Below are 7,208 nucleotides of genomic sequence, written 5' to 3' on the forward strand. Positions count from 1 at the left end.
AAAACCAAGCAACAATATACAACAAAACAACAACAGCAAACCAGTGACACAAAACAAAACAAAGCACAACAAGAAAAAAAAGCTTGTAGTTAGTTCAAGCTTGTAGTTTGTGGCCTTTAGGAGGGTTTTCCAGTCCAGTTTGTTCGGGCACCATGCCCTGGCCCCAAAGTCCACCTTCTGAATTTCCTGGGGACCTCGCCACTGCGTTCCCTTATTGTTCTGTTGCACCTCCTTAGTGTTTTGCCTCGGTGTGGCAGGATCAGCTGGGGCACTCTTCGCACACTGTGTCCCCGGTGTTGTCCCCTGTAGGGCTATGGGTCAGGGAGGGAGGTCATTTCTCATAGTGGGACCGGCCATGTGGTCCTCTCTGTGGACTGGCTGCTCTGAGCGGGAACATCGTTCTCAAGGCCTGGTGGGCCAGGTTGTGCTCCACTCTCTCCTCCTCCCCCTTCATCTGCTCCCATGTGCTCCGATCAGATATGTCCCTCTCCTGGAGCTGCAGATTCAATGCCGTCCTTTGAAATAAATTCTTCTGGGGGAGAGGAAAGTCCTATAGCCCTTAAGCACCCGTCAAGCCTAGAACTTATCCCAATCTGAACAATAAACTTTAAGTCAAACAATATCGAGCATATAAAGTGAATAATAGCACAAGGGAGGAGTGTAGTCCTTGGTGCACTCAACCATACAAAACCAAAAGGATACCATTTCCCCAGAAACAAAACCAGAAGGCAAGAAGGGGTAGGAAAGGAGGAAGAATGAAAACAGAAAACTCAGTGAGGACATAGAAAGAGTGCTATTAACATAAATTGAGGAGATTGCACCCGATACCAAGAAAAAATGTAATTATATTTTTACATTAATTTGCAATAATCTGTAAATTATTGAATGGAAAACTAATTTGCTCTTTAAACCTCTGCCCAATCTACAATAGAACAAACAGAAAAATAACATACCTGTGTAGGCAAAGACAATGATGCAAATTCATGATTGCATCAAATTAATGGGGACTACCAAAAAGATGTTTACTTGGTTTTTAGTGCCTATGCAAAGAGGTTAGACTATGTGTTATTAGGTCAAAACAAGCTATGGATAACATTGGGAAGAATGGGAGTTCTAGAACACATAATTGTGCTCATGTGGAGCCTGTACATAGAGCATAAGAGGCAGTCATTTACACAGAAGGCAATGCTGAGTGGTTTAAAATCAGAAAAGTTGTGCTATTCCTTGGGCATGCTGAGCAAACAATTGGAGAAGCTAGTCTCTCTGAAGACGGGCACAGTGTCTAGTTTGGAGGAAGGGTCAGTGACAACATGTGATACGCAAATGACATGATCTTGCTTGCTGAAAGCAAAGAGGACTTGAAGCACCTACTGATGAAGCTCATAGAATACATACAGCCTCCAGTATGGATTGCAACTCAATGTTAATTAAAAAAATCCTTACAAGTGGACCAATAAACAACATTAAATGGAGACGAGATTGAAGTTGTCAAAGATGGCACATTAATTGGATCTACAATATTCATGGAAACAGCAGCCAAAAAATGAAAAGACCCATTGCTCTGGGCAAATCTGCTGCATAAAACCTCTTTGTTAAAGAGCAAAGATGCCACTGAAAGTGGAAGGTGTACCCAACTCAAGCTGTAGGAACCCTGGTATAGTAGGTACCAGTTGGGCTGCAATCCTCATGATCGGCAGTTCAAAGCCACCAGTAGCAGAAAGGCTGGCCTTTCTACTCGCAGAAATGTTTACAGTTTTGGAAACCTACAAGGGTTTGCTATGCACTGAGTTTGGTTTTTTGGGAAAGGACATTATATTTGTTAAACTTAAGGGTCAGAGAAAATAGGAGGATGACTCCCACAGTGGTTGCAACAAAGGGTTCCCGGATAATCATTGTGAAGATGGCGCAGGACTAGACAGCATTTTTTGTTGCCTGTAAGAATGCTACGATTCAGAACCTGCTAGACAACATCTAACAAGACTGCGTAATTTCGTGCCAGAATGGATTAGGAAAGGACTTACTCGTAGTCCTCTGAAACCTCTTGGTATATCAGGGTACTATCATGAAACAGAGAACACTGGAATGAAGATCAAGAGTCTTGACAATCTCTTCACTAAGGACATTGCAGCACCACTTTGATATGACCCACCTGTTATCTTACCTGGCCTCTACCTTTTTGTGAGTACTTGGTACTCTCTCTAAGACTCTCTTATGTGTAATTTTTGGAACCATTTCTTCTGTTTGATTCCCCTGACCCCATACTTTTAGAGCCAGTACCATTTCATAATTCCTCAGAGTTTCTACCGCTCTGCCATATTACTCTGCCATAGATGCTTCATAATAAATATTTTGCTAGTCTAGAAATTATTGTCATGCACTTCCACTGAAAATATTTTCAAAGGTACTTATTATGGTTTATAAATAGATGCTTTCAATATATATTTATTATTTTTTCCTGTGTATAAATTTTTAGAAAATAAACACACTCATTTAGATTTACAAATAACAAAGCAAAACCCATTTGTATCTGATTGTGCTACAGACTGCTTAGTGCAATTCCCAAATTAATCTATTATCTGTCAGAATAAACAAACTTTTTTTCTGTATTATCACTGGTTCATATGAATGCTAAAATGTTTACCCAAGCCAAAATCTAGGAATCTTCAATATTTTCCCCTTCTTTTTCACTCCACAATAACCGTCTTTTAAATTCCTTTTCATTGCTTGATTTATTTTTTCCTTTAATTCTCATGGTTATTATGTTATTTCATATTTAGCTTATAACAATATCCTTTTAACTAAATCTTCTGACCTCTGAACCATGTCTTTGGCTTTTGATTAAGCCTCTATAGTATAATGCAATGCATATGTGGCTAAATCCATCCTGCACTAAAGACATTTGATGGCTCCTATCATGCAAATGTTACTTTCTGACATGACTTTCATAACTCTTCCTTTATATTGTCTGCCATTCCTACCCTATATCTCAAAAGACTATTAAAATAACTCTATACTTCTTGGTCATTTAAATATTGCCTTCAATCTAGTCATGTACACTAATTAGAACAACTTATATACCATCTCCCTCTGCCTCTTTAATTCTTACTGATATTTTCTCAGCAGAGTTAATCATTTAATGATTCATGTGTTAGTCCGGGTAGACTAGAGAAAAAAATCCATGGACTCACATATGTATAAGAAAGAGATTTATATACAAGAGCAATTGAACATTGAGAAAGCATCTCAACCCAGTCAAGTTCAAGGCCATAAGTCTGATATTAGCTCATGTCTGATACCAATCTATAAAGTCCTCTTCAGACTCGCGAAACACATGCAATGAAGCCAAATGCAGGACGATCACAAGCCAGTGGGTAAAGTCTTTGGGTCCAGTGGCATTGTAAGCATCTCAGCGCTGGCAGGGGCTTCTCTGGCTTCAGGGGTCTGGTTGCATTCATGTGGCTTGTCTTCTGCAAAGTCTCCCAGGGAGTAGCAGATTTCCCAGAATTCTCAAGAGAAGCCATGCCCACAGAAGTCTCATTGGATATCTCCAGATTGACAGCCTAGGCTCCACCCCTACACTCTTAATCCTTAAATTGACACCAGATTAGGTGACTACCACAATTCATTTCTGTGTTGCATTGGTATAGAATTTATATACTACTATCTTCTTACCTGGCCATGGGTGGTACAAATAGCTAAGCACTTAACTGCTAACAGATAATTTTGCAGATTGAATCTACCCAGAGTCTTTGGAAGAAGGCTTTGCCTCTACTTAAATATCAGCCATCAAACCCCCCTGGAGCACAGTTCTACTCTGACACGCATGGAATTTCTATCTGTCAAAGCTGACTCCATAGCACAGGTTTGTAGTTTTATGTTTGCCTGTCTGTTATTTTACTTACCTTAGTCTAGAATATACTGTTCTTATTGTTTGGTACCATTGAGTCAGGGTTAACTCCTAACAACCTGACACACAACAGAAGGAAATACTGCCCGGTTTGACACCATCTTCACAATGGTTGTTATGAGTCTGTTTCACAGCCTATTTATTCCCATGTCTGTCACTGTTACACGTCTCTGAATTCTCTGTATCTAAGTTAAAAACCATATTGGTCTTCACATTTCCAGGACCTAGAAAAATAATTGATAGATTCAAAACTCAGCAAAAATATTAGTTGAGCTTTATTCTTTAACCAAACATTTAGATTTTGATCTCCCATTGCTCCCTGATCTAAGACAATAACTACGAATGATCTTCCCCAGCATTTTTGGGTCCAATGTGCATTTTTTCTGTATGCTTCTGCTTAACACAACATTAAAGATATATTAATAAAAATCAGGAAAAACAACTTTGAGGATCAGAAAAGTCCTTTGATTTATTTTTCTTATTCTGACTAGACCCACTCCAATAGTTGTATTGCAAGACATTCTACCTGAATTCAGGCACTGTTGTTTCTGCTGAGATGACAGAAGACTCAATTGATAGCACCTGTGGCTTTTTGGGTTTTATTTATTTTATAGAGCGCATGAACTTGAACTGTTATTTCTTTATCCAGTGAGAAGCAAAAAGGGAACTTTTCCCCCAGCTTTATGACCACAATAAAGTTTGAAAATATTCTTGAAGGTTCATGTTTTAAACACAATTTGGGGGTGATTTCATGAATCATGACAATGGACAGGTTTAGGAATTACTATTAAGAAAGGTAAGCACAGCTGTAAAGAACTTTTTGTACAATTGTGTTTAAATGATTTACCTGTCACTAGATGTTAGCTGACGCTATTTTATTGTTAGAACATGACACTGATAAAGATAAAGCCTTCAGCCTGTGTACCAAAGGTAACATAAAAGACAGTCAAGATTCCAATTCCATTACTTGAGCCAATTCCAACCCAGACAGCTACTACTCATGAACAAAGGCGAGGGAAACCAGTTTTATGCGAATGTTCTTATATCGAGGTCAAATTTGAGGAGAGAAATATGAACGTGAAAGGATTTGTCTACGACTCCTTTTTACTGACAGGGGCAACAGCTATTTTCCACACACGTCAGTGGAATTCTTCATGAAAGGCTGGAGGGAATGCTATAAATATACTTCGTGTTATTGCACACCACTTTATTGTCTTTGCAGATATTTTGTGTTTTTGTTTTTTACCCTAAGAATTGATTTTATCCCTACCAAAATCCATATTTTATTTAGATTGCACAAAATTGCACAAAGTTGATTTTCTCCACCAGAAATACTAGTAATGTTTCCTGTGTTATTCCTAGATAACCCACAAAACATTTAATTTTGTATGTTTAGTCAGGTTTTGCTTATAAATCAAGACAAAGCATAGATATAGTCATGATAAAAGCCAGAAGAAACCATATATATCTGTTATTAATGCCCATGGCCTCTGATTCTGTCTTAACCATGAAATTTTGCCTTTTAAAAACTGAAGGTTTGTGGTAACCTTGCTTTGAGCAAGTCTATCAGGGCCACATTTTTTCCAACAGCGCATGCTCCCTTGGAGTCTCCGTGTCACATTTCGGTAGCTCTCATAACATTTCAAACTTTTCATGTTTTAGCACACTGGAGAGACCACCGTCGATGATTGCCACCAGGTTCCCTGGGGTCCATTCAGACCCATGGTGAGCGTGTGTACAGCCGATGAAAACTCTGCTCGCCCTGCGCCATCCCCCCAATCAGCGTCGTTTGAACCCCTTGTTGTAGCCACCATGTCAATCCCTCTCACCAAGGGTCTTCTTTTGTTGTTTCTCTTCTACTTTACCAACTGCGATGCCTTCCCAGGCACCACCTTCTCCTGATAAGATGTCCAAAGTACATGACAGGAAGGGTGGCCACCTGCCTCTCAAGAGCATTCTGGTCCTCTTTCCAGATGGACCTGATTTTTCCTTGGGCAGTTGTGGTAGTTTAAGTTGATTAGAGAAACAAATGCAGCGACACTCACATATGTGTAAGAAAGAGCTTTATATCAAGAAGTAATTATATATCAAGAAAACATCTCCCCCAGCTCAGTCCAACTGAAGTCCATATGTCCAAGACTAGTCCATATGTCCTTCTTCAGATGCACGCAGTCATATGCAATGATGCAGAATGCAAAGTCATGTGGATCCAATGTTGGTGAAAACCTGGTGGGACTTCAGCATCCAGGGGGCCAGAATGCAGGAAGGTGCAGGTCAAGGGACAGAGAGAGAGACCAGTTTCTGGAGAGATACTTCTCTCAGTTGCATCTTCAAGTGAGGCCATCATGCTGCAACCAGATTGACAGGCTAAACTTCACCCATATCTTCTTACAAGTGCCATGTTGGTAAAAAAAATCCAACAAGCCCTATCACAGAAGTCTATGATACCTTCAGTATTCTTCACCAGCACCATATTTCAAATGCAGCATAGTGTAAGCATACTGTATGCATGTTTATATACACTGGGAAACAAAATAAAAGTGTGTCACTTGCTTTATTACAGTGGCTTGGAGCCAAAACTTTAATAGCTCCAAAGTATGCCTGCATATGGATTTTTGTGTGTGATGTGATAGTTATGAAAGGGAATCAAAATTAAGTATAAAATCTGTGAGGAGGTCCTGGGTGGTCTCCTGAATGAACCTGATGATACAAGCATTAGGATTTGAGCTGCTAATTGTAATTTTGGTGGTTCGACTCCACCTAGCATCTCCCAGGAAGAAAAGATCTGATAATCTTTCTCTGTAAAGATTACTGCCTGAACCATCTATAGATTAATTCTGCTCTGTCACATTGTGCTGCTGTGAATCAAAAGCGGTCTCCCTGGCAAACTTAACAGACGGGTTTTATAGAAATTATAAAATTTGAGATAAATTAATATTGTCAAGACTACTCAGAATCACAGAGAATAGTGTTAAAAGTATAGGCTTTGGCATTGGAAAGATTGGTTTTAAAACTCTGGTTTAATTTAAACACACTGACTGTGATTTTGAATGCATATACCACTTAGCATTTGCCCAGGCTTGGTGAGGAAGGATGATGCTAGTTGTGGTATACTACAGAGTCAAAGAATCTGATTCTTGAATTTAAACTTGCAATAGAGGCAGTGAACATAATATTGCACACTGAAAAAATCAGAAACAAACATAATAAAATCTTTTCAAAATTATAAGACAATCAGATTAAACAAAAAGAAATAGAAAAGAGATTGTTCCCTGAAAAAACAATCTGGGGTCTTGCAGAG

Source organism: Echinops telfairi, unplaced genomic scaffold, assembly GCF_000313985.2.
Source record: "Echinops telfairi isolate 266 unplaced genomic scaffold, ASM31398v2 ScPeMD7_7;HRSCAF=31, whole genome shotgun sequence".
Lineage (NCBI taxonomy): Eukaryota > Metazoa > Chordata > Mammalia > Afrosoricida > Tenrecidae > Echinops > Echinops telfairi.